At 38.1% G+C, this 7,654-nt stretch overlaps 1 pseudogene; it reads right to left on the bottom strand.

The window, feature by feature from the left end:
- Positions 1 to 5,967: 5,967 nt before the first annotated feature.
- LOC117063672 lies at positions 5,968 to 6,744 on the bottom strand (annotated as a pseudogene).
- Between the last annotated feature and the right edge of the window lie 910 nt (positions 6,745 to 7,654).

The raw sequence follows: 7,654 nt of genomic DNA on the forward strand, positions 1-7,654 counted from the left end.
TATTACTTTTACATTTTGGAAAAAGGATAAGCAGACAAGATAAAATGTGTCAGGCTTGTTTTTTAAAAGTTTTAAAAAATAGAAATCATTGTCACTTTTCCTGAATCTTGATAAGAATGTTTGGATTTTGAAAGTCAAAGGATGAATGATCAGTGTCCACATATAGTGAGAGAAAATAATTTGCATCCACCAACAGTTTCTGAGATACTGTGTGTGAGAATCTTCAAGCAATGTCAAAAAAGCTGCTACTTCAAACAAAAAATGTGAAAATGGCAGCATTAAATATTACTGAAATATAAAATGTAAGTGCTATGAAAGTATGGAACTTAATAAGAAATAACAATTTTGAGTGCTTACTATGTGTCTGAAATTAAGCTAAGTGCTTTATTTACACTGTGCACAATCTCATTGAATCTTTACTGAAACCTTTTGGTTCTATGGTTGGTTGTATTTTACAGATAAGGAAACTGAAGCTCAAGGAAGCTTATGAGTTAGTGTATATTCATATGTATGTATTTATTCATGTATATTTCAGTTATAGACATTCTCTGTCCAACCTATCTCTTAAAGAAATAATTATTAGCTTATTTTTCCCACATGTTGCTTGTAGGAGGATAAAGAGAAAAACTTTCAAAGATTAACAGTTGACCCTTGAACAACATGAGTTTGAACTGAGCAAGGCCACTTATATGTGTATTTTTTTCAATAAATATATTGGAATTTTTTGAAATTTTATGACAATTTGAAAAGACTCACAGATAAACCATGTAGACTAGAAATATTGAAAAAAATTAAGGAAAAGCTAGGCATGTCATGCATGCGTAAAATATATGTTGATACTAGTCTATCATTTACTGCAACAAAATATGCACAAATCCATTAAAGTTAAAATTTACAGAGATATAGACCAATGGAACAGAACAGAGCCCTCAGAAATAATACCACACATCTACAACCATCTGATCTTTGACAAACCTGACAAAAACAAGAAATGGGGAAAGGATTCCCTATTTAATAAATGGTGCTGGGAAAACTGGGTAGCCATAGGTAGAAAGCTGAAACTGGATCCCTTCCTTACACCTTATACAAAAATTAATTCAAGATGGATTGGAGACTTAAATGTTAGACCTAAAACCATAAAAACCCTAGAAGAAAACCTAGGCAATACCATTCAGGACATAGGCATGGGCAAGGACTTCATGTCTAAAACACCAAAAGCAAAGGCAACAAAAGCCAAAATTGACAAATGGGATCTAATTAAACTAAAGAGCTTCTGCATAGCAAAAGAAACTACCATGAGAGTGAACAGGCAACCTACAGAATGGGAGAAAATTTTTGCAATCTACTCATCTGACAAAGGGCTAATATCCAGAATCTACAAAGAACTCAAACAAATTTACAAGAAAAAAACAACCCCATCAAAAAGTGGGCAAAGGATATGAACAGACATTTCTCAAAAGAAGACATTTATGCAGCCCACAGACACATGAAAAAATGCTCATGATCACTGGCCATCAGAGAAATGCAATTCAAAACCACGATGAGATACCATCTCACACCAGTTAGAGTGGCAATCATTAAAAAGTCAGGAAACACAGGTGCTGGAGAGGATGTGAAGAAATCGGAACACTTTTACACTGTTGGTGGGACTGTAAACTAGTTCAACCATTGTGGAAGACAGTGTGGCGATTCCTCAAGGATCTCAAGGATCTAGAACTAGAAATACCATTTGACCCAGCCATTCCATTACTGGGTATATATCCAAAAGATTATAAATCATGCTGCTATAAAGACACATGCACATGTCTGTTTATTGTGGCACTATTCACAATAGCAAAGACTTGGAACCAACCCAAATGTCTATCAATGATAAACTGGATTAAGAAAATGTGGCACATATACACCATGGAATACTATGCAGTCATAAAAAAGGATGAGTTCATGTTCTTTGTAGGGACATGGATGAAGCTGGAAACCATCATTTTCAGCAAACTATCACAAGGACAAAAAACCAAACACTGCATGTTCTCACTCATAGGTGGGAATTGAACAATGAGAACACTTGGACACAGGAAGGGGAACATCACACACTGGGGCCTGTCGTGGGGTGGGAGGAGGGGAGACGGGGGGGAGGAATAGCAGTAGGAGATATAGCTAACGTAAATGACGAGTTAATGTGTGCAGCACACCAACATAGCACATGTATACGTATGTAACAAACCTTCACGTCGTGCACATGTACCCTAGAACTTAAAGTGTAATAATAAAAAAAATTATCAAAACATATGCACAAACGCAGACTGCGCATGATGCCATTTGAAGTTGAAAGAAATGTAGACATAAAGAATGAGTATTAAATCATAAGTATAACTGCATAAAATCATCTCCACATGAGCAGTTAGTTCATCTTTCCAGTAAATTGGGTATTACAGTAAAAAGTGATTTTTCACAGTTCTCATGTATTTCTTGTCGTGTTTAGTGCAATACCATAAACTTTGGATAACATCATTAAACCCATTCAAAATGCCATTAGTGATGCTAGAAATGCTCCCAAGAAGCAGAAAAAAGTCATGACATTCCAAGAAAAAGTTGGATTGCTTGATAATATGTACTGTAGATTTTGATCTGCAGCTGTGGTTGCCCTCCGTTGCAAGATAAATGAATCCAGTGTAAGGACCATTGTGAAAAAAGAAAAGGAATGTTGTAAAGCCATTGCTGCAGCTATGCCAGTGGGTGCAGAAATCTTGCACTTTTGGTGAAATACCTTTTTAAAAATTATTTTTATTTTTTTTATTTTACTTTAAGTTCTGCGATACATGTGCAGAACATGCAGGTTTGTTACATAGGTATACATGTGCCATGGTGGTTTGCTGCACCTATCAACTCGTCATTTAGGTTTTAAGGCCCACATGCACAAGGTATTTGCCTAATACTCTTCCCACTGCTTGCCCCCAGCCCCGCAACAGGCCCTGGTGTGTGATGTTCCCCTCCCTGTGTCCATGTGTTCTCATTGTTCAACTCCCACTTATGAGTGAGAACATAAGGTGTTTGGTTTTCTGTTCCTGTGTTGGTGAAATACCTTTTTATCTCACGTTGAAAATGCAGCTTTTTATGTGGATGCAGGATTGCTATAAAAAAGGCATACCTATATACTAATATTCAAAAAAAGCGAAGTCATTATATAACAACTTAAAAACAAAATGAAGTTGAAGGGTCTGATGCTAGAGAATTTAGTGTCAGCAAAGGATGGTTTGATAATTTTAGAGATTTGGCTTAAAAAATGTCAAGATAACAGGAGAAGCAGCTTCTGCCAATGAAGGGGCAGCAGATGAGTTTCCAGATGCCATTAAGAAAATCATTGAGGAGAATGGATATCTTCATGAACCTGTTTTTAAAATGCAGATCAAAATGCTTTATTCTGGAAAAAAATGCCACAAAGGGCATTTATTAGTAAGAAAGACAAATGAACAACAGGACTGAAGGCAGGAAGGGATAGGCTAACTCTACCATTTTGTGCAAATGCAGTTAGGTTTATGATTAGGACTGCCCTTATCTGTAATACTGTTAACCTTTGAACCTTGAAGGGAAAAGTTAAACACCAGCTGCCAGTCTTTTGGTTGTACAAGAAGAAGGCCTGGACAACAAGAACCCCTTTTCGGGGTTGGTCCCATTGATGCGTTGTCCCTGAAGTCAGGAAGTACCTTGCTAGTAAGTGACTGAACTTTCAAGATTTTTTTGATATTGAGCAATGTCCCTGGCTACTAAGAACCCCATGAATTCAACGCAGAAGGTGTCAAAGGGGTCTACTTACTCCCAAACACGGTGTCTCTAATTCACCCTCTAGATCAGGGGCCATAAAGACCTTTAAGGCTCATTACACACTGTACTCCATTGAAAGGATTGCCTCTATGGAAGAGAATCTGAGAGAGAGAACATTATGAAAGTCTGAAAGGCTTACCCGCCGTTAAAGATGCTATTATTGGGATAAAAAGAATCATGGAAGTCATTAAGCCTGAAATAATAAATTCCTGTTGGAAAAAACTGCCCAGATGTTGCACATGACTTCATAGGATTTATGACAGAGACAGTCAAGGAAATAATAAAAGAGATTGTGGCTATGGCAAAAAAGGTAGGAATAAAGGGTTTCAAGATATAGATCTTGGAGAACTCCAAGAGCTAGCAGACATCACATGAAAGGAATTAACAGGAGATGACTTGATGGAGATGAGTGCTTCTGAATTAGTGCCAGACAATGAAGAACAGAGGACAAAAGAAGCAGGGCTAGAAAACAAATTGACATTAGACAACTTGGCAGCAGCCTTCTAATTATTCAAGACTGCTTTTGACTTATTTTATGGCATGAATTCTTCTATAACATGAGCAATGAAACTAAAGCAAACATTGAAAGCGTTGTAGAACCCCAAATTCAGGCTCGTGTGCCCATTGTGCAGCTGGAGCCAAACAATGAGACATCGGTGCTTGGAGATAGAGAAGGTTTTTCAATTTGGCTAAAGTGGAAGCCAGAAGAACAAGCTCTCTCAAATCCATCTTAAGAAAAAGATGAAGCAGGGAGTTTTTATGCAGCTGGAGAATAAGGGAGGGGGAGTTTCAGGGAACCCAGGGGAAAATTCTCTGTTTCTTCAGTCTCAGATAACACCTGAGCAGCCAGACTTCTGGGTGTCAGCAGCTGGTTGAAACATTCTTAAAGGCATTCAATTATTCTGCAAAAGTTTTTTGTGACCCTTAAGTTATTTCCTTCTGCTTTACAAAGAAATAGTACATCAGCAGTTTATAATTATATTGTGGGTAAAAAGGGATATTGGGCAAAGAGGGAGTGGTTAACATGTACAAGAAAGACAAGACAGGACTTGACCAGAATTTTCATTGTTTCAGTCACTAAAAGTACAGGGGCACTGAAATCTAAAGGGACCTGGTTGTAGAAGGATTAGTACCATATATATAGAAATATTTAGATAAATTAAAAAGCAAAGCCAAAAAATAATCAGACAGAATTAACAATGTATTTCCATGAAGTTACATGGTGATATGGTGTGGCCATGTTGCCATCCAAATCTCACCTTGAATTGTAATAATTCCTGTGTGTCATGGGAGGGACCCTGTAGGAGGTAATTGAATCATGGGAGCAGTTTCCTCCATACTGATCTCATAGTAGTGAATAAGTCTCACGAGGTCTGATGGTTTTATAAATGGGAGTTCCCCTACATAAGCTCTCTTGCCTGTTGCCATGTGAGACATGCCCTTGCTCCTCTTTTGCCCTCCATCATAATTGTGAGGCCTCCCCAGCCATGTGGAACTGTAAGTCAGTTAAACCTCCTTTTCTTATAAATTACCCAGTCTCGGTTATGTCTTTATTAGCAGCGTGAGAATGGACTAATACATATGTAACGTCCCTGCCTCTCCTGCCTCCCCTTCTATCTCCTCCACCCCTTCTGCCTCTGTCATCCCTGACACAGCAAGACCAACCCCTCCTCTTCCTCCTCCTTTTCAGCCTACTCAATGTGAAGATGACGAGGATGAAGACCTTTGTGATGATCCACTTCTACTTAATGAATACTATATGTGTGTATGTCTGTGTGTATGTATATATGTGTGTGTATATGTATATGTGTATGTATATATGTGTGTGAATATATGCATATATGTGTATGCATGTATATATGTGTGTACCCACACACACATACATATTTTACGAGACAAAGAACTTTATTAACCTTTGTTTCAACTTTATTCCCAGGCTTCTTCAGCTTAATTCGCTGCAAAGAGTGAATTGTATATAAGCAAAAACTGAAAAGAGCTGCAGTGTCCAAGGGGCTTGGGCTTAAAAATATTAGAGATCTAGATTTTATTAGATCTGTAAACAAAACATTTGTAAAAAGCAGTCATAATGTAAAACAGCAGCTCCCAGTAACTTCTTCAAGTTTTATCTTCTTCAGAAGTTGACTCAGTTCAGTTTGCCTCATTCTTGGAAGCCTTATCAAAATTCTCCACAAGATCTAGAACTTCATCATCATCATCCTCTCCAGTAGCAAGTGGTGCTTTTCCTCCCACAGATTGTTTGGGCCGAGTGTTAGCCAGTCTCTTTGAACTAGTCAGACCATCTGCAGTACTGGTTTATGATGGATGCTGAGTAGTATTTCTGTCAGCTGCTTTGTCTCAGCATGGCCTGCCATGGTGAAAGTGTTTGCTGCCAGCGATGCCTGAACTTTAGGGTTGTTAAAGTGAATCACTGCTCCTTGGTGTATAAACATATTCACCTCTTCAATACCAGAGATATTGTTTACCCCTGACTTCTTTAAGGAGAACTAAAATTTTTTATCCTCTGCTGTTGCTAGGTTTATGATCAGGACTGCCCTTATGTATAAAACCGTTAAACTCTGAGCCTTGAAGGGACAAGATAAATACTAGCTGCCAGTCTTTTGGTTGTACAAAAGGCCTAGACAATGAGAACCCTTTTTCTGGGTTGGTTCCATTGCTGTTTTGTCCCTGAAGTCAAGAAATACCTTACCAGACTGACTTTTAAAGTTCTTTTGATATGGACAATGTCCCTGGACACTCAAAACCTCATGAGTTCAACACCAAAGGTATCAAAGGGGCCTACTTGCCCTCAAACACAGTGTCTCAGATCCTATGAACCACCTTTTTTCTGTGAGCAGTTTCTTTCTGACCAATGTGCACTTCTGCTTGCCGTTTGGTGAGTTTTTGGTTCATGATTGTTTCTTTCATCTTATCTGAGTGTAAAAGAGGCTGTGTGGGGGACTAGGGTTGGCACTCGAGGAGTCTCGGGTGAGACCAGCTGAGATTAGAAGCACACAGGGAGGCAGGATGGCAGCTAAAGGAATACATTTCCTTTTCTCTAGCTTACTTTATTGTAATATAATACACACAACATATGTGTTAATTAACATTATGTGTTATTGGTAAGGCTTCCAGTTAACAGTTAAGGCTATGAGTAAAGTTTTCGTGGAGTTGAAAGTTATAGTCAGATTTTTACTGCATGGGAAGTCAGCACCCATAACCCCCATGTTGTTCAAGGGTTGACTGTACTTAATTTGCCTTTTATTAGAATGAAGAATGTTTCCTGAGACCCACTGTCTTGGTTTGGCCAGGACTGAGGTGTCTCATTGCTAAATCCAAGCGAGTTTCAGGACAGCTGGCCACTCTACTGGGATTTCAGGAAAGGGACACATTGAGACTAAGCCTTTAAAATCAGATAGCTTGAGCTATCTCTAGTTTTAGTTAATAAGTGGCTTTTATGATTAAAGGGAACTAAAAGCATCAAAATGCCTTAAGATCTATTTTTTTTTCTAGATTATATGGACATATTTATTTATTTTATTTTGCTTTAAGTTCCAGGATACATGTGCAGAATGTGCAGGTTTGTCACATAGGTACACGTGTGCTGTGGTGGTTTGCTGTACCTCTCAGCCTGTCACCTAGGTTTTATTTTTTTTTTTAAATTAATTAATTAATTTTTTTTTATTATACTTTAAGTTCTAGGGTACATGTGCATAACGTGTAGGTTTGTTACATATGTATACTTATGCCATGTTGGTGTGCTGCACCCATCAACTCGTCAGCACCCATCAATTCATCATTTATATCATGTATAACTCCCCAATGCAATCCCTCCCTC

The sequence above is a fragment of the Trachypithecus francoisi genome, unplaced genomic scaffold (genome assembly GCF_009764315.1).
Source record: "Trachypithecus francoisi isolate TF-2019V2 unplaced genomic scaffold, Tfra_2.0 Lachesis_group18, whole genome shotgun sequence".
NCBI lineage: Eukaryota > Metazoa > Chordata > Mammalia > Primates > Cercopithecidae > Trachypithecus > Trachypithecus francoisi.